This window comes from Eutrema salsugineum, unplaced genomic scaffold (genome assembly GCF_000478725.1).
Source record: "Eutrema salsugineum unplaced genomic scaffold, Eutsalg1_0 scaffold_15, whole genome shotgun sequence".
Lineage (NCBI taxonomy): Eukaryota > Viridiplantae > Streptophyta > Magnoliopsida > Brassicales > Brassicaceae > Eutrema > Eutrema salsugineum.
Genome location: NW_006256867.1, coordinates 3,662,723 through 3,681,314, shown reverse-complemented (window position 1 = coordinate 3,681,314; position 18,592 = coordinate 3,662,723). Strand labels below are relative to the sequence as shown.

The 18,592-nt window shown below is 36.8% G+C and overlaps 1 pseudogene; it reads left to right on the top strand.

The window, feature by feature from the left end:
- Positions 1-3,542: 3,542 nt before the first annotated feature.
- On the top strand, positions 3,543-6,724 carry LOC18022325 (annotated as a pseudogene).
- The last annotated feature ends 11,868 nt before the right edge of the window (positions 6,725-18,592 follow it).

Genomic DNA, 18,592 nt, shown 5'->3' with positions numbered 1-18,592 from the left:
GGGGCTGGGGAACACTCCAACAATTCAGTATATAAAAGATATCAGGAAGTCTTCTAAACCTGATATCATGTTCCTCGCAGAAACTAAGAACGGCTGTGACATAGTTAATAACCTCTGTACAGAACTCGGTTATGCCCATTCTTTTGTTGTTCCATCAAATGGGCTTAGTGGTGGTGTAGCTATATTTTGGGATGCTCAGGTTCAGCTCTCTTTTGTCTCAACCCCTACTCTTAATAGGGCTGATATGTATATTGAAGATGATGCTAATATATTTTGCTTATCGTATGTGTATGGTCATCCTATTTACAAGCATAGAGTTCGCCAATGGAATACGATGTTAGAAGAGGTTGAAGGTGGTTTTTTTGGTAACAAACCTAGATTGGTTATTGGCGATTTCAATTATATAAAATATGCATACGAAAAGCAAGGAGGAGCTTACAGGTCTGAAGCCTCATTTTATCACTTTAGAAGAATGCTCTCCGTCTGTGGATTTCACGATCTTAAAACATATGGTGGAAAATTTACTTGGGTTGGAAAGCGATATTTGCACACAGTTCGCTCGCGTTTAGATCGAGCTGTTGCTAATAGCGAGTGGCAAGACCTCTATCCTACAGCTTATGTACAAGTCTTACCTTGGGAATGCTCAGATCATAGAGCTCTAATGCTATTTACAGAGACTGGTAAGTGGAAAGGAAATAAATTGTTCAGATATGATAATCGTTGGCATTTTAATGCAGAGATTAAAGAGGATATTAAGAAGTTCTGGATGGATGAATGCCAACAAATTCCTAGCAACCAGTTTAGCAAAGTTATCGAGTTGTGTAGGAAACGCCTTGCCAAGTGGAAAACACAAAATGTTACCAATTCTCAGAAAAAGATACTGGAATTAAAGCAGCTTTTGCATAGAGCCTATGAAGCATCGCCTATTGATTACCAAGTTATCCATAACCTAAAATCTCAACTTCATCATGAATATAGAATGGAGGAAGAATTTTGGAGACAAAAAAGTAGAGTCTTGTGGCTACAGGCAGGGGATAAGAACACTAAATATTTTCATGTCAAGACGAAGCAACGCAGATCCTATAATCGAATTACATCTATTGGAGATCAGCAAGGAAATATTTGGTGTAAGCAAAAGGATATCGAAACTACTATTACAGATTATTTTGCTAACCTCTTTTCTTCTAGCTGTAGCCAAAGCTGTCCTTCTTTCCTCCAACAGATATCACCGAGAGTAACTGAGGATATGAATGCTTCTCTTACTAAGCCAGTTACGGAAGATGAAGTATATCGAGCTCTGCAAAACATGCATGTGGATAAGGCTCCAGGGCCAGATGGGCTAACAGCTGGTTTTTATAAAGATCACTGGCAATCTCTCAAAACAGGTTTAGTAAATTTTATTCAGCACTTCATGGATACAAATGAGCTTGATCCTGTTTTGAATCATACGCATATTTGCTTAGTTCCAAAAATTGAATCTCCAACTGAAGTAAAAGACTACAGGCCTATTAGCTTAAGCAATGTTGCTTATAAGTTGTTATCCAAAGTGCTAGCAGAACGTTTAAAGCCCTTCCTTCAAAGTATTATCTCTGAGAATCAAACTGCTTTTATTCCTGGAAGGCTGATCACTGACAATGTACTTATTGCGCATGAAATGCTCCACTCAATGCATGTGAGAAAGATTAAACAAACTTTCAAGGCACTGGATATCAGTAAAGCTTTTGACAGGGTAGAGTGGGCTTACGTGGAAGGAATTATGCAAAGGCTTGGCTTTGCGGATAAGTGGTGTCAGTGGATTATGAAGTGCATCACATCAGTCACCTACTCGATTTTGATTAACGGAAGCCCATCACGTAAAATTATACCTTCAAGAGGCATCCGGCAAGGTGACCCTATATCCCCATATATATATCTTTTATGTGCGGAGGGTCTATCTCACTTGATCACACAGGCTGCAAGAGAAGGACACCTGACTGGTTTTAAAGTGAGTACAAATGGTCCTGCTATAACTCACATGTTGTTTGCAGATGATTCCTTACTGTTCTGTAAAGCTGCAGCAGCGGAATGTGATGCTCTTATGGGTGTATTGAAGACTTATGAGCAAGCATCAGGACAACAAGTTAATTTTCAGAAATCAGCGGTGACTTTTACTAAAGGTGTTTATCCAGTGCTGAAGGATTATATCCTCCAAGTGACAAATATTACAAAAGTAGGAGGTTTGGGGAAATATTTGGGTTTACCTGAATTCATTGGGAGGAATAAAAATGATGCGTTTTCATATTTGGTGCAGAGAGTTTCTCAGAAAATGGAGAATTGGTATTCAAAGTTTTTATCTCCAGCAGGTAAAGAAGTTCTCATTAAGGCAGTTGTTACTGCATTACCGACATACTGTATGTCGTGCTTTAAATTGCCTGTAGCACTTATAAAACAGATCACAGCAGTCACAAGGAGATTCTGGTGGTCTTCCCAGCCAAATCGAAGAGGTATTAATTGGATATCTTGGAATAAATTGACAGACCCCAAGGTGCTTGGAGGATTAGGATTCAGAGACTTGCAGGATTTTAATATTGCTCTTCTAGCAAAACAGGGATGGAGGTTGCTTCAGAGACCAAATTCGTTAATGGCTCAAGTGTATAAGGCAAAATATTACCCAAAGAACACCTTGTTGGAGGCAAAGCAGAAATGGAATTCAAGCTATGCTTGGCGCAGTATTCTACAAGCTAATAAGATACTTAAGCAAGGAGTTAAGTGGCTTGTAGGGAATGGCAGTCAGATTAATGTTTGGAAGAATTTATGGTTGCCTCTTATACCTTCTACGTCAGCAACTGGGCCGGGTAGTACTTCTCATCCAAATCTCAAAGTAAAAGATCTTTATTGTCAAGGGCAATATGAATGGGATGATGCAAAATTGCTCTTATACTGCAATCTTGCTGATATTCCCTTAATCAAAATGGTGCGTCCATCGCTTACAGGTGCTGATGATAGAGTAACGTGGATGTATACCAAACATGGGGAATAATCTGTGAAATCGGGTTACAACCTTCTGCGATCATCTAAGGGTTAAGCATCTTCAGCTCCTATACATCTTTACAAAGAGCTATGGAAACAACATTTACCTCCTAAGGTAAAACTTTTCTGGTGGAGAGTTTCTCATGATGCATTACCGGTAGCACATCAGCTTAGACAGAAAAGATTGATACTAGACTCTACGTGTCAGGTTTGTGGAGAAGAGGAAGAGACTTTGAATCATCTCCTCTTTACTTGTAGAGTCAGTCGTGAAATCTGGGATTTAGCCCCTGTGAATAGCAGGCCATCTCAAGATTTTCTGTCTTGCAATCTCTATGAGAATTATCATTCATTTCTAGAACTTAATTCACCCTCTATGGAAGAACGTAATCTCTTTTATATGCTAGGGTGGAGAATCTGGAAACAAAGAAATGAGATTGTTTTTAACAATAAACGATGGTCTTTGCCAGATATCATTAATAAAGCTTTGTTGGAGTGGCGACTGTGGAAGGAAGCAACAACATTGGAAGCAATAGAACAGTCCCAAAATTTGAATGCTGAGCAGTGCCGTAATAATATAGCTACTCTAAATACGTTGCAGGATGTCTTAAATCATGTAAATGGCCTTTGTTGTTTTGTTGATGCTTCCTGGATATCGCCTATTCATAAAGCTGGCATAGCTTGGTTTCTTTATGATCGTGCAGGGAGAAGGATAGTTACAGGATCTGGCTCTATTAGTCCAGTGCAGTCATCATTAGAGGCAGAGGCTGAAGCTTTACGAATGGCTGCTGTTAATGTAAGAAGGCTTTGTTATACAAAGGTGACCTTTTGTGGTGATTTGCAAATGCTGTACAAGCCGTTGCAAGGACAACAGAGCGTGGATAAATCACAAGTGCTAAGGCATTCTCATTTAGGTGTGTACTATCAAGATATAGCATCTATTGCAAAAGCTTGTGATTTTACTTTTATAAAAATTCCTAGAACTGCTAATACTGAAGTTGATCATTTAGCTAAACAGGCTAGGAATGAAAGGAAAAACTTTGTAATCAAATACAGTATGTAACTTGTTTCATGAAATGAAGTAAGTGGACGACAAAAAAAAAAAAGAATACCACTGTTCATTTGTATAGTCTCCGCGCCGAGATTTCGATTTTTCCAAAAAATGTAATGCTTAACACTCACATTTGCTCTATGAGGAGTAACAAAAAGTTGCGTTTTTTTTTTCATTCTCTGCCCTGGAAAAGTAAACTCTTTTCGCCTGAGAAATTTATAGGGCTGGCTGGTCGATACCTGTAGATTTCTTCTCGAAACTTCCAGAGGAAAGAAAACGAAGTGTGGAGTAGAAGATACACTGTGGAAATTGAAGACATAGCGGCTTGAGAGATGGTGTTACATTTGTCAGATTTAGGACGGAGTTCCAGTGAGATTCGAGACTTACCGCCTCGAAACAGCAACAATGATCAGGACAAGATGGGTAATTTCGGTTCTGTTTCTTTGTCGTGACAGAGAACTACAAAGTTGAAGTTTTTATGTGAGGAAACTGTGATTGGAAAGCAATTTTGGGGATTTTTGTGATTCTGATCTTGGAAATACAAACCTTATTTAGAAATCTTAGGACATTCAAGGAAGTTGTGACATTAATTTAGTCTTGTGTGTATCTACATGCAAGTACCTCTCTTACTCCTGCATGTTAAACGCAGATTACCTTTCGATTAAGAAGCATCAGCACCCAAGAACAGAAGACTATGGTGGTGATGATGGCAACATCATGGGTAACTTCAGTTCTGTTCTATCTTGTTGTATTGTCCAAGATTACTTTGTTTGGTGAGGTTGTTTCAAGAACAGTTTGGTGAGATTTCTTTTAATATGGTTTTTTTTTTTCACTGATACAGAACTTCCGAGAAAGAAGAAAGTTAAGATGAACAGTTCAGAAACAGAAGCTGATTCTCCCTCATCAGACCACTCTTGTTTTGTGGCCCTTGTCACAGCTTCAAATCTGCAAGATGATGCTCTGGTGATTTTACTTGAGTTGTTTTTGCGTACTGTGGTTTAGTCACTCACTTAACCAAAACATGCTAACAGTTTTTGCATATTGTGGTTTAATCACTCATTCAATGAACTGCTATTTCTAAAGTTGGGCACTTTGGTTTATATCCTATTGTGGTTCAGTTTTTTGGGAGAAAACTTGTTGAAATAAATTAAAATGTTGATTTCATTATGGTTTTGGTTCATCTTAGACAACTGTATGTATTTTCTCAATTTATGTTAAGTTTCGCTTGGTCTGTTTTGGTGTTCACGACCAAATTTCGTTTCATTTGGACTGGTTTGGTTTGGCCTGTTTGCCTTCAAAGTTATAACACTTACTTATCGAATGCATATAGAATACTTTTTCGGTTAATTTGGTTAGTCATGACACTTAAGTGTTATACTTCTTGTAATGAGTAAATGCTGAATCCTTTTTGCAGTACCTTCCAAAAGAATTCACAAGCTCAAATGGTCTTACAAGAAGATGCCGCAAGATTGTTTTAACAGATGGAGGGGAAAGATCATGGACATTGGATCTGAGGTTCAACAAATCATCTGATACTTTTTACATAACCCGAGGTTGGAGAATCTTCTGTGACGAAAACGGCAAAAAAGCAGGAAGTTTCTTTATGTTCAAACTAATGAAAAACGGGGAAACACCTTTGCTCAGTTTCTGCCCCGCAGAGAGTAGAGGAGAAAAAGCAAGCAACAAAGAGTCTCTAACCATACAACCTAGCAGTGGTAAACAGATCAGCAAAGAGGAGAGAAAGAAGAATCATCTGAGATGTAGAGATTCAACTTCGCCAATCGAAAACCGATATGTGACGTTAACAGCTACACATGACAGCCTCAAAAAGGGTAGACTGGTAAGTTCATCAATTAACTCTTGTTTCAGAGGGTTAATTAGTTTGATCACTTGCACTCTTATTGGTTATATTCTCCTTTTGAATCTTTCCTGAATCTTCCATTGCAATTCATTAGAGATAATGGCTTGGACAAACCTGGGATGGTAACTCTGTTGGGTAAAGATGGTACAAGGTGGCTGGCAAATCTTCGACGTGAAACCACAGGAACAATGAATTTGGGAAAGGGCTGGAAAGATTTTGCTAAAGCGAACAACAACAAGGAGCGTGTTGTTCAGAAGCTAGCGAGAAAGAGTCTGTTTCTACAGAACTTATCAGTGGAGACAAGACCAGGTCAAGAACACTATAGTGGTGAGAAGTGCAAGGGAGCTGTTGCAAAACAAGTGTCTTCCTAATAGGAAAGACTCACTGTCACCGGTCCAAAACCGATTCGTGACATTGACACTAGTACCTGAAGATGTCAAAACATGTAAACTAGTAAGTTCATCAAACAACTCTTGTTTTAATGGTTGGTTTAGTTTATGTTTTGCATTTTAATTTGTAACTAGAGGTGTTTGTTTGTTCAAATTTTTTTGCAGCATCTGCCAAGTCAGTTCATGAGAGATAATGGCATCGACAAGCTTGGAAAAATAACTCTGTTAGGTAAAGAAGGTATGACGTGCTCAGCATATCTATTGTCAAAAGATGGATTCGTGGCTCTTGGAATTGATTGGAAAGGGTTTTGTGAGGCTAATGGCGTCAAAATAGGAGAGTCCTTCACTTTGGAATTCATTAGTGAACAATACAAAACAACTTATGTACTTAAGTTTTGTTCCAACTGTGGAGACTAGAGACAAAAAAGAAGTGTTGAACTTAAACATGTGAAGTGCATAAATCTTCCTTTTTGCTTGTTAAGTTGAAGAAGCTATGTTTTTTTACATCTATATATATATATATATATATATATATATATTCAATATTACATAGATTGTGTTAGTTTTCAAAATTTATATTGTACTCTTTTACCTAATAAACTCCAAAAAAAGTCTGCATTATTTTTAAGAAGAAAGACATATAACTTTTTTTTTTTTTTGGAAACTCAGGTTTCACTCAACTTAGGTCTATATACTAATTAAAATTTCCTTAATTGATTCTAAATAATATATATTATCAATTCAATTACGAGCCATATCTTGATAGAAGCGTGGGAATTTGATAGTAAAAATATTTAGTTTAGTAGAAACTTTCAACTCACAAAATAAATAAAAAATAATCGACTTTTGTATTATTAAAGAATCATAAATATTGATTAGAACTTTACAAAATCCTATGTTTGATTTTTTATCTTAGGTATTTTTTGGTAATTTTAGATGCTGAAAATGTTAGTTTCCAAAGTTTTCAGAAGATAAATTAGTTTTGAAAATATTTAAATTTTTTGAAATATTAAACCAAATCTCCTTTATAAAAATAGTATTTTCTATAAAGTTCCCAAGAAAAATTCAAAGCTAGTTTTAGTTTTTTATTTATTTATTTGTAATCTATTCACTTTCTTTGGGTATTAATGTTATCTATTCTTCTCAATATCTTTTACCGGAAAAAAGTTGATTAGTACCTCAACACCATGAAATGATACAAATTAGTATCCAAACAATTTTGGTGTGCTAATCAGTACCTAAACTCTTTAAAATTCGTAAATCAAAACCCCAACACATTTTTTTTTTTGCTAATTCATACATTAACTTTATTTCTGTTAGTCAACCTCGTTAATTTGCAAACGGTGGTGACTCGGATGCCACAATAGTTGCTCCGTTGGAATGGAATTTAAGTACGACATCGTTTAGGTTAGAAAATCTGAGGAAAAAATGGCTAAACAATATTGTTTAAGATTATCTATACTATTAAAAGAGAAGCACTTTTGTGTCCAAACAGGATTTCTTTCATCTATATTATTAAAACAGAAAAACTTTTTGTGTCAAAACAAGATTTCATTAATTTATATCTATTCTGTTTGTGGATAATTGTTATTCCAGTTTTATTATTTTTGTTTCCAAACAAATATTTTCATTTAATTTACTTATTTATTTTATTTTCAAAAATTAATAAAACTATATATTTGAATTCTTATATTTAAAAATAATACTGAAAATTCAATTTTTAATTTTACTTAGTTTAGATTTTCTTAAATATATGTTAGAATAATTATCAAATTTACAAAAATCAGTTATTCTTATCTTTATAAAAATAGTAAATAGGATATTAATTATGTTATATTTAAATGTTTAAATTTAAATAATATTCTCATAATGACAGAGATGATAAAAGATATGTTATTATATAATTTTTAATAATCAATCAATCTAAAAATTTTAATATTTAAAATTAATAAATTTTTACATTATACAATAATATGAATAAATGGACTAATAGAATGGACGACTTAAAATTAATTTTTTATAATCGTGATCAAATTTATTAAAACAAAAAAATCTGAAAAATAAATTTTATCTAAACACAAAAATTAAATCTGTATCATTTATAAGAAAATATTATATCTGAAAGAAAAACATAAATTACATTACACAAACACAAATTTCTTGTGCAGGTGCACAGGGTAGAATCTAGTTGAAGATTATTCTATTTTTTGGATAACTGTTATTTCTGTTGCCAAACAAATCAATTTTTTACAATATTAATAAAATAATATAAATATAAAATTTTAAATTTTAATTTAGATTTTTTATAGATTTTGCTTAAATATAGGCTATATTTTTTATCAAAAATCAAAAAATAAGTTATTATTATATCTTTACAAAAATAATAAACAAGATACTAATTTAGATTTAATTTAAATATTTCAATTTAAACAAGATTTTCAATAACAAAGATGGAAATGATATATAATTATATATTTTTATTCAATAAGTATAAAATTTTAAATATTTAAACTTAATAAATATTTAAAATATATAAATAATATGAACAAACGGATAAAATTATATTTTAATAATTGCAGTCCTTTTCAGATTAATTTAAATGGGCATGTTATAATGATGTATATATAATTGTGGTATTTCAGATTAATATGAACAGACGAGATATAATACTAGGAAAAACGAATCAATAGAAAGAAATTATATATAAACAGATTAAAAAATTATCACTTATTAAAAAATTATATCAAAAAAAATTATATTACATAATTTGATAAATTAAAAAGAATTCTTGTGTGGGGGCATGGAGTAGAATCTAGTTATATATTTTTTAAAAAAAAAAATTTACAAAACAACCTCATATAGATTTAGAACATAAATTAAAATCAAAAGGTTCTGACCTTCTTCTCCCTTCTTCTCAGTCGAATGTGTAAGATTTCAAGTCAGGGTTGGTCGAGAAGGTTGATTGATGAGCAAAAGTTGTTGATTGAAATTTAATAAATATTTAAAATATACAAATAATATGTATGGACGGATTAGAATTATGTTTTAATAATTGCAGTCCTTTTCAGATTAATATAAATGAGCATGTTATAATAACATATTTATAATTATGGTATTTTTGGATTTAATATGAATGTACGGTTAGAAAAATATTATTCTAATCACGGTCATATATAATACTAGCAAAATAAATCAATAGAAAGAAATTATATATAAACAGAAAAAAAAATCTTTATCACATATTAGAAAAATTATATCTAAAAAAAACAAAAATTATATTACAAAATTTGATAAATTAAAAATATTCTTGTGCGGGCGCACGAGATAGAATCTAGTTATATTTAAAAATATATATATATATATACAAAACAACCTCGTATGGATTTAGAACATAAATTAAAATCAAAAGGTTGTGACCTACTTCTCCCTCCTTCTCAGTCGAATGTGTAAGATTTCAAGTCAGGGTTAGTCGATAAGGTTGATTGATGAGCGAAAGTTGTTGATTGAACTAAATTGAATTTAGTTCCCAAGTTGGAGGTGAAATGTCTTTGTGGGTGTCTTAATTTCCCATAAGAAATTAGGTAAGTCGATAATGTTAGGGTTTTGGATTAGATTTTGGTATCGATATTGATTTGTTAATTGCTTTTGAATTGTTTATTGATTTTCATTGGTTTAACCTTTTCCAAGAAAAGAAACCCACAAAAACTGTAGTCTAGCTTACTTCAAAAGACAATTTCTTGCTGTGAGATGCACTTTACAATTTTTCTGGATCTATGTGTTGTCTGCGTGAGACTTGTCAAGTTTTACTCTAAATGAAATCAATAGTCGCAAGTGCACAGCTGATCGATTGTAGTACTTAGGGATCGAATCCACAGAGAATGAGGATCTTTCCTACAAAAGCCTTCGAAAGAAATATAAAGTAAGGAAGTCTAGAACTAGGCGATTTTTGTGAGGGTTTTGGTGGTATCTTTAAAACATAAGAACTAATCTTAACGAGAAAATACGAGAATTAAAATGACCTAATGACTAAACTTAATAAAATCGACTAAAAACAAGAAAAACGGCTAAACCTAATTGCTTAAATGAAAATCGATTAAGAGAATGAAAATGATGAACTAAAGCTTGAAATAAAATTGATGTAAATCAATAGAAAAGAGGCGCTGGGTTTCAGGGAAGTTTTCTCCGGGGTATGAACGATTCAAAACATTGCTAAAGAGTAAATTTAATAAGATCTTAGCTAAAAATTTTCGAACTAGAGTCACAGACGTATGAATACGCCACTGTCGTGATCATAGAACTATAACCATGACCAGTAGGTTTCCACTCTGGCCCTGTAAGAGAAAAGATGCATTATGTTTAAGACTCGTCAGCATTCACAAATCGCCCATAGGTAGGTTTCCACTCCTATGTTTGTTTTGCTCTCCCAAACTAGATCTGACACCGGGTGAACATTTTCGTGTCACCAAGCATCTGGATCAGATTGTATTTCATGATGCTACTCCCATGCATTAAAAGTAAATTCAGAAGAAAAAGTTCTAAGATTCGGCTTCAATAGCTCGTGGAATCCTCATCGAACATATATATCCCCATCGAAAATCCCTTTGACCCAACAATAAAACTACTCAGACACGATGAACGAAATCAAAAACATAGTATTAAAAGGTAGAGCAATAATCGAAATTGAAAAAAGAAAGAACAAGGGTTCAAGAGATAGATCTCTCTTTTCCTAAACCTAAAAACAAAATCTTAAAGTAAATTTCTTCTAAAGTATTTTGTCTCTCCTCTTCTCTCCGTAAAAACGACCTAAATAATAAGTATTTATAGCCTCCAATGCTCCATGGTGTCTAGGGTTCCGCAATTGAGGCTTAGAAAATGATTTGGGCTTCAGAAATGGGCCTTCTAACTCGGAGTTGGCTGGCCGCGGTCGGAAAGTGCGTGGCCGCGGGGAAGGATGCTTGGCCGCGGTCGGGTAGCCTCTGACTGGGGTCAAATGGCTGTTGGCCGCGGGTGGAAATGCTTGCCGGCTGGTTTACGGGACATCTTGCTCTTCGCGTAACTTTTGATTGAACCGTTGGTTTGTCAAGCTGTAAAGTGTGCTGTATTGGTCAAGAAAGGTTCTATGCTTTAGGGCTTGAATCGGTGTTAGCCTTTAATAAGGAGAGAAGGCTCAAGGGATCACGTGTGATGTTTAAGGAAGAAGAGAGTTGGTGTCCGTACAATGGTCCCCCCTTGGCGCGTCGTTTACACTTGGTCTTGTGACCGTTGGAGCTGTCACTATCTCTCGGGATCCATGCTCAAGACTCACATGTTTCCTTATGTTTCTAACCACTTTCTTTTGTATTGTAGCTTAGCTAAACCTAGTTTCTATTCTGTCTCCTCTATATATGTATCAAAGACGAGAATGAATAAACACACTACTTTGGGAAACTCTTTCTCTCATCTCTTTTGCACACTCTCTCAAATATCTTTATTCCGCTTAGTCTCTATATATTCTAACATGGTATCAGAGCGATTGGTTCCGATTTCCTGAGTTTCTTTTTTCTATTCTTCAAACCTTATTCTCTAAATCTCTCATTCTCTAGTTCGCTCATCTCTTATTCTCTTGTTTCTCAAAACCCCTCAAGAACAAAATGAGTTCAAACGATGCAAACACCGAGATCTCAAAACCGGTGGTGATTCCTGTTATCCTCAAAGGAGGAAACTACTTGTTGTGGTCTAGAACCACAAAGACGGCGTTGTGTGGACGAGGGCTTTGGAATCACGTCTTAGAAGAACAGATTCCCGAAGAAGACGCCACCAAAGACGGAAAGAAGGATGAAGAAGCCAAAGCTGTGGAAGCAAAATGGTTCCAAGAAGACCAGACCGTGCTTGGCATCATTCAAAACTCCCTTGAGCCGACGATTCTTGAAGCTTACTCCTACTGTGAGACAGCAAAATCTCTGTGGGAAACTCTCAAGAATGTGTTCGGTAATGATACAAACCTGAGCAGAGTCTTTGAAGTCAAGAAGGCGATTAATGACCTGAGCCAGGAAGACATGGAGTTCAAAGCTCACTTTGGGAAGTTCAGATCTTTGTGGGCTGAGCTAGAGATGCTGAGGCCGAGCACTTTGGATCCTAAAGTTCTCAATGAAAGGCGAGAGCAAGACAAAGTCTTTGGACTTCTTCTCACGCTAAACCCCATCTTCAACGACCTCATCAAGCACATTTTGAGAGAGGATAAGCTCCCAAGCCTTGAAGACGTTTGTGCAAGGATCCAAAAGGAGCAAGGTTCTATTGGTCTCTTCAAGAAGCAAGAGCTCATCTCGGCCAACAAAGGTGTCTTTAAACCCGATGACAGGAAGCCATGGATCTGTGACCATTGCAAGAAGAAGGGCCACATCAAAGATAAATGTTGGATTCTTCATCCCCACCTGAAGCCGAGCAAGTTCAAGGATGCAAGAGCTAGCTTTGCTCAAGAAGGAGCCGGTGCATTGACACAAGGTGGAGATGGTGCCATGAATGTCTCGACTGAGTTTGTGAGAAAGACCGACCTTGAGGCTCTTATCAAAGCCTTAGCCGCAAAACAGTCTGGTATCACCTTCTTCTCTAATAAACCTAAAACCGCTTTAGTTGTAGATTCAGGTGCATCTCATCATATGATTAGTAACCCTGAACTGTTAAACAACATAAAACCGGCTTTAGGAAATGTTGTGATAGCTAATGGTGATGGAATTCCCATAGAAGGAACTGGTAACCTAAAGTTATTTGATAAAGATAGTAAAGCATTGTTTGTGCCTAAGTTCACTTCTAACTTATTATCGGTTAGTAGAGCTACCAAGGACTTAGACAGTTATGCGATATTTGGTCCTAATGATGTTCACTTTCAGGATATTAAGAATGGGAAGGTACTTGGAAAAGGGGGAACCAAAGATGATCTATATGTTCTCGAGGATTCTTCACCAAGCGACTCAAATGCTTTCTCTTTTAATTCATGCTTTTCTGCAAGTTTGAACTCTATTTGGCATGCTAGATTAGGTCACCCTCACTCGCGTGCTCTTGAATTAATGTTACCTGATGTTGCTTTTGATCACACAAGTTGTGAATCTTGTATTCTTGGTAAACATTGTCGAGTTATTTTCCCTAAATCATCTACTATTTATGAACATTGCTTTGACTTGGTTCATTCTGATGTGTGGACTTCACCTTGCATGTCTAGGGATAGTAATAAATACTTTGTGACCTTCATTGATGAAAAATCAAAATATACCTGGATAACTTTACTTCCCTCTAAAGATCGTGTATTTGAAGCATTCACAAACTTTCAAAATTATGTGACTAATCATTTTAATGCCAAGATTAAGATTCTTAGATCAGATAATGGCGGTGAGTATACAAGTCAAAGATTCAAAGAACATCTAGCAAGCATGGCATCTTACACCAAACCAGTTGCCCTTACACTCCACAACAAAATGGAGTTGCTGAGAGGAAGAATAGACATTTAATGGAGGTGGCCAGGTCGATGATGTTCCATACAAATGTGCCTAAACGTTTTTGAGGAGATGCTGTCTTAGCCGCATGCTATCTCATTAACCGGACCCCAACAAAAGTCTTACAAGACTCATCACCATTTGAGGTACTTAACAAAACTAAACCCTCATTAGATCACTTACATGTTTTTGGGTGTGTTTGTTTTGTGTTTGTTCCAGGTGAACAGAGAAACAAACTTGAGGCCAAAAGCATAAAGTGTATATTCCTTGGGTATTCAACAACTCAGAAGGGGTACAAGTGCTATGATCCTGTTAATAGCCGCACTTATGTGTCCAGGGAGGTCAAATTTCTTGAGAACCAGGGATACTATGAAAAGAAGAATTGGGAGAGTCTCAAAGACCTGTCAAGCTCCCCATCAGATCTCGCTACCAGTCTGCGGTTCTTGCTGGATCACCTTGGGAACCCAGTCCTGCCCAAGCAAGTGCATAAGCCGGTTCCTACAAGTACTCAAGAAGAAGCTGAGCCAGTACCATTGAGTTCAGAAGTAAATCAAGAAGAGGAGCAGAGTCAAGAGCCAACTCCAGATGACTTAGAAGTGGAGGCAGAGGAATCAGTCCCACAAGAACAAGGAGAGGCGGTTGTAGAGGAACCTGTTCAGCCATTAAGAAGAAGTACTAGGCTCATCAAGGATCCATCTAATTGTATTGTAGAGGAACCTGTTCAGCCATTAAGAAGAAGTACTAGGCTCAGCAAGAACACCAGAGTCTACTACAATAGTCAAGCTGTAGCTCATCCAATTCAGGCTGTTTGTTCTCTTGCCTTGTTGCCCTCTGATCATCAAGCGTTCATGGGAAAAATTGAGGAACACGAAATTCCTCAAAGCTATGAAGAAGCTAAAGACAAGAAGGAGTGGATTGAAGCTATAGGTGACGAGAGAGGAGCTATGGAGCGCAACCATACTTGGGATGAAGCCGAGTTACCACCAGGGAAGCGAGCTGTGAGCTCAAAGTGGGTTTTCACTATCAAGTATAAGAGTAACGGTGAAATTGAGAGATACAAGGCTCGGTTGGTTGCAAGAGGGTTCACTCAGACCTTTGGAGAAGATTATACAGACACGTTTGCTCCGGTTGCCAAGCTCCATACTGTAAGAGTAGTCCTCTCACTCGCTACTAATCTCTCGTGGGATCTGTGGCAAATGGATGTGAAAAATGCATTCCTTCAAGGGGAACTTCAGGAAGAAGTGTATATGACCCCTCCTCCAGGCTTAGAGGATATTGTTGCACCCGGTAACGTTTTGAGATTGAGGAAAGCTATATATGGATTGAAACAATCTCCAAGAGCCTGGTATAACAAGCTTAGTACCACTCTGATGGAAAAGGGGTTCAAGAAGTCTCACTCGGATCATACCTTGTTTACCCTCCAAAGTTCTCAAGGTCTGGTGGTTGTTCTTGTTTATGTAGACGATCTTATCATTTCTGGAGATGACAAGGAGGGAATTCAGTCTACAAAAGCCTTTCTTAACTCGGTATTCGACACTAAAGACCTCGGCTAGCTCAAGTATTTCCTTGGCATTGAGGTGTGTAGGTCTCCTGAGGGTCTCTTTCTGTCTCAGAAGAAATACACAGTTGATCTTCTCAAAGAGACAGGAAAACTTGGAGCTAAACCAGCCAAAACGCCGCTTGAAGAGGGCTACAAAGTCAATCGAAAGGGGGAGAAATCAGATGAAGCCTTCAAGGATGTATTTAGGTATCGACGACTTGTTGGCAAATTGATCTATCTCACTCTCACAAGGCCAGATCTCTGCTTCGCCGTGAATCAAGTAAGCCAACATATGCAAGCTCCGACAGTGTATCATTGGGGTATGGTGGAAAGAATTCTCAGATACCTCAAAGGGAGTCCAGGACAAGGCATTTGGATGGGAAAGAACAATAATACAGAGATTGTGGGATATTGTGACTCAGATTGGGCTGGTGATCGTGTTGATAGAAAGTCAACAAGTGGGTATTGTACTTTCATTGGTGGAAATCTTGTAACCTGGAAGACTAAGAAGCAAAAGGTGGTCTCATGCTCAACCGCATAAGCTGAATATAGGGCAATGAGGAAGCTTACAAGTGAATTAACCTGGCTTAAGGCGCTCCTTAAAGACCTTGGCATTGAGCAAGAAGGTCCGATTACAATGCATTGTGATAACCAAGCTGCTATACACATTGCAACAAACTCGGTGTTTCATGAGAGAACAAAGTCTATTGAAATAGATTGCCACAAGGTCCGTGAGAAGATTGAGGAAGGTGTGGTGTTACCGTGCTACACAAGAAGTGAAGACCAGTTGGCTGATATTTTCACTAAGGCCGCAAGTCTTAAAGTTTGCAACAATCTCTTTAGCAAGCTAGGACTTGTGGACCTTAGTCGCCCTTGATCATAGTCCTTGATCCATGGACATCACACTCTTTTTCCCTTAACAAGGTTTTGTCCCATGAGGTTTTCCTTGTTAAGGTTTTTAATGAGGTGATGCTCATGGGTCTTCAAGCTTAGCAATCTAAACAAATTCGATGGCTAAGCTTGAGGGGGAGTATTGGTCAAGAAAGGTTCTATGCTTTAGGGCTTGAATCGGTGTTAGCCTTTAATAAGGAGAGAAGGCTCAAGGGATCACGTGTGATGTTTAAGGAAGAAGAGAGTTGGTGTCCGTACAATGGTCCCCCCTTGGCGCGTCGTTTACACTTGGTCTTGTGACCGTTGGAGCTGTCACTATCTCTCGGGATCCATGCTCAAGACTCACATGTTTCCTTATGTTTCTAACCACTTTCTTTTGTATTGTAGCTTAGCTAAACCTAGTTTCTATTCTGTCTCCTCTATATATGTATCAAAGACGAGAATGAATAAACACACTACTTTGGGAACTCTTTCTCTCATCTCTTTTGCACACTCTCTCAAATCTCTTTATTCCGCTTAGTCTCTATATATTCTAACATGCTGGAAAGCTGATAGTTCCATCTTTGCGATCTCCAAATTTGAGCTGGATCAAACGGTCAGAAGGCCTTCAATCGGGGGTGAACTTCTGACGGTTTGATGCTGAGCTGAAAATCTGGTTTTCTATCCATTTTGTTAAGCTTTTCCCTAAATTTCCTGAAAAAAGTCTTGGAACTACAAATACTAGAAAAACATAATAAAAGTACTTGAAAGCAATAAAAAACATAGAAAAATTATTTCAAAACGATCCATAAAAGTGGTCAAAATACAATGTTATCAACTCCCCAAACTTAAACCTTTGTTTGTCCCCAAACAAAGCAAAAGCCTAAACTGGTTAAGTGAAAACAAAAATAGGGAATGCACAAATCTCAGAGACATGAACTCCTAAACTAGGACCAAAGATCGTGCATCAATCCACAACTTAGTCTAGAAAATTCTCACCAAGACACAAAAGATACTAGTCCACTTTTTCTGTCATGCAAAACTTAAATAATCTAAATCTTGATTCCAGTCAACTAGCTCTCTACATTCATTAAGTGCAATAGTGAATTCTTATTAAAGACATCATCCATGGTAGACGGTGTTTGACATTAAAGGGCTGTTTAAGTGGTGGAGTTAATGTGTTTCGGGTTACCTGATGAATCTGGAGGATGCAAGATAATATGCAAAACCGCAAGAGAGATAAGGACCTGTTGATGACCGCAATTTTCAGTCACTTCTTCTTGTCCAATGTTGTTGCATAATCCTTCCTCCTTTGTTGTGAACAGCTATTCCCCCAGACTTAGATTCTTCCGGGAATCAGAAAATGATCTCCAAAACTCCATAAAATCGAACTTTAGTTGCCTTGGGACTTAAAATTCGACCTCTCTAGACTCTCTAAGGTTTTTGTTTCCTTTCCTTTCCTATTTTCAGATTTTTTTTTTTTGTGGAAAGGGGAAATGCCTTTTAAATGAAAGAGAGAATAGAGGACGAGATTGTACCAAATTTAAGATTTTTCTAAGGCAAACTGAGCTTCCTCATGTGTTGAATCCTTCTGGAAAATTTTCCGGCAACATCGCAGGTCTCTCCCTTTGGTGACTGAAAACTGCGTCGTTCCTCTTTCTCTCCAACGTTTTTGCACATATCTGCATATAAGATAATAGAAAACAAGTGTGCATGTGGTTTGAAATAGGCTTGGTTAAGGTGGGGAACTAGCTAAAGATAAACTAGCCATTCAGGATCAACAAAGAGTGGTAAAAGGGTAAAGGAGTCCTGAATGTATGATTCGTTTCCTGGTCTAATGTTTTAATGAGAGAATTAAGTCCAAGTTAAGTCCAAATAAAACAGAGCTAGTGTATTCCTTCATCTAAATCAAAATCATCCATATTACTCTGGGGTACTTCGTTTCAAATGTGCTTAGCTACCACGTAGTCTAGTCCTAAATCATGAATGAGCATGTCACTAGGAACAGTCTAAAGGCACACAGTCAACTATCATTGATTCATGTTCACCATTCCCTTTAAAACGTATTTTTGTTTGAAAATCGATTTTGAAAAACTTTAAGGAAAATGCAAAAAGTATAGATAATGCAAGACTCATGAAAGAAAAGTGGTTAGAATGGGATGAAATCCTCCCCCAGACTTAAATCACACTGTCCTCAGTGTGAAACAAGTTGAGATTGGATGAGAAAAATGCATAGATAATCGAATTTGGTAAGGCCAAAGAGAACTTACCTGGATCCGGGATACTGGTGGAGATGGACCGGATTCATTCGGAGAGATTTGGGAAGGTGATAGGTGGTGATGGAAGGTGGGGGGAAGTGATGAATGAGGTGGAGTGGGGCTTGGTGAGGTGGAATGAGGTGAAGTGAGT